Source organism: Chrysemys picta, chromosome 1 (genome assembly GCF_011386835.1).
Source record: "Chrysemys picta bellii isolate R12L10 chromosome 1, ASM1138683v2, whole genome shotgun sequence".
In the NCBI taxonomy this organism is placed as follows: domain Eukaryota; kingdom Metazoa; phylum Chordata; order Testudines; family Emydidae; genus Chrysemys; species Chrysemys picta.
The window spans coordinates 220,219,719-220,222,325 of record NC_088791.1 but is presented as its reverse complement, the minus strand read 5'-3'; positions in this window follow the sequence as shown (position 1 = coordinate 220,222,325).

Sequence of the window (2,607 nt, the reverse complement as noted above, 5' to 3'; positions counted from 1 at the left end):
TTTAGGTCAGAAGGATTGGCTGTAAGCCTGTATTTGGGTGAGATCTGAAACATTCATTGTGACCTGGTAGGTAATGTGTCCGATCTTTTAGGTTTGATGGAACTTTATATATAGTGAATAAGGTTTATATAATCACTATATTAGACTTGGCTGTCTAGGTGGGAGCCAAAGGCTGAATTGCTTAAAGGGGACTGTATTTTGACTTCTTGGTAACCAGTAAGGTATTAGAAAAGCTGTTTTGTTGCTGGCTTGGTGAAATCTAGTTACAGAATAAACCATCAGTTTTGGGGGTCGTCTACCCTATTCTTTGCAGTTTGCCTTGATTGAGCTTTCTCAGCATAGCCCCTCCAGCGACCACAGTCACACCGGGACTATGTTATTTTATAAATGAAAGGAAACAGGTATTTTTCCTAACCAAAACCACCCCTTTGGCTGACTTGGTAGCATAAGCTGGATATGTTGGTGGGAACATTTGTCAAAGGCTTCCCCATGTCAGACACCTCAATACCTGCTAGTCAGCATTGGCCCCTATGGCTCAGTCTGACTCTTGGAGGAACATCCAGGTTGATCCCTTCTCTGGTACAAGCTCCTCAGTTTGTTGTGGTGTGAGATCAGGGTTTTGCTGTGTGCCATGAGCTGTCTTTCCAGTGCTCTTCCATCTGCCCAGCCAATGGGTTTGGCAGACCAGTCAATGGTAGCAAATCATAACTCTCCATCATAGTTCAAAATGGTTCCATTGGTGGGAGGTGGGTAATAGCAGGAGTAATTGGAGGTAACCATGTAAGATTGTGTGTGTAACCTACTTGTCAGTGTGTTACATGTCCCACTCTTTGACCTTATCCTCTGAGGATATGGGTTTGTTACAGCTTTTAACCTGAGAGCCTGGCCCGTTAATTCAAACTATGGAGATTCATGCATTTAGCTCTAGCGGTCTCTGGTTCAGTCCTCAAGGTTGGCCAAGATGACAGCTGTTGCATGTGCAGCTTTCTGCTGCTGAAGGGAGAACAAGTTCTACCACCCCTTTTGGCAATTGCTGTGGGGAAGGGGTGTCTTCCACGCCCATCTCTTACAGAGCTAGCCAGTGCAGAATATGCTACCTGGGCTGTGCACTAATTCCCAGGGTTTGGACCCAAAATGTGCAGATTCTCTTAGGGATGGTAATGTGATAAATGTTTGGTTTGGATCTAATTTGTATGTTAATCTTTCACCTCAGAAGGTATTTGGAATCACTTGGCTAGTTGCCTGGAGAAAAGTATAGACAGTATATAGTTATTAAGGGCTTTCTTTACAGAGGTGCTGAGCAACTGCACCTGCAATTGGAGTAATTGGGAGCTTCAGTTTTATGTTGGTGTAGGACAGAATGAGTTTCAGAAAGAGAAACACTGGTGAATTTTTCCTGTTCCGGATTCAGGGAAACACTTATGTCCATGGGAGTTAAGCAGGTTCTTTAGTGCTGTCCTGAATAAGGATGCTTTCCTGTACACTAGAGTTGATTGGAAAATGGTAATAAAATTAGTGCATTTTTTTCAACTTCTTCACCCTCTCTGTAAAGACTTGTGATGAGCCCACTCTCACTCCCTAAAAAATGCCAAAGCTACACGGCACTGAAGGCATCAGATAGTTTCATCATCACAGAAATGTAACTAGGTGCAAAAAGACACACACTCCATATAATATCTCTCCCCAAAACCACTATGTATTCAAAATCCTATCCAGCTTTTTAAGAGATGGTAACAAAAGTATATTATAACATTACTTGTAGGGTTTTTTTTTCTTCTTGCAGTAAACAACTTCTAAGTGTTTCAACTCCTTTATCTCATGTTGTCTTCTCCTGGTTTACTGAATTATTAATCGGATTGTTCAGTTCATATAGTACCTTCTATTTGTATGGGATTTTAATTCCAGTGGGTGGGGCAGTTTAACCAGAGCTAGCGGAATGGGAATTCAGCACGAAGAGTAGACAAGTAAATCAGAGAGAGTGGCTAACTGAAAAGGGAATGTTTCTTTGTGACCTGACTTTAGTTTCCGTGACACTGAGAGTATGTTTTTGGTGGAGTGTTCTTTTTTTTTTTTAATTCAGTCTCATCTAACGGGAAGGAGTTGAAAGACCCAGAATTAAAAAGAACCTCTCAATAATTAATTTAATAAGGAAATGTTGAATGCATACTCTCAAAAATGAATGGAGAAGAGAAGGAAAATTAATATAAAGCCCTACATATTTTGACACCTGGAATGGCTTTCAGCTGATTTTTAAAACCCTTTAGAAATACTTGAATGTGGCAGCATAATTCTAAATGTGTCACTTTCCCACTGCAAGGTGAAAATTAAAGACCAAACTTCAGATGCTGTGTGTAGATGACTTAATTTTCAGTGAACACAAATTAAGGCCCCAGTCCTGCAATATTTAGTGTGCAGGTGAATTGCTTTGCCTGTTCAGAGCCCCATTGACTTCAGCAGGCATCTTCGCAGACCCCCCAGAAAGGTCTGCCTGTATGTTACATGTTGCAGAATCAAGATCTAAAATTGTGAATACGCCTTATTTCTGACTTGCGCTTAATTATCTCTAGAACAAGTATGTGCTTGGTGGGCCCAAGTCTGCAAGCCTAA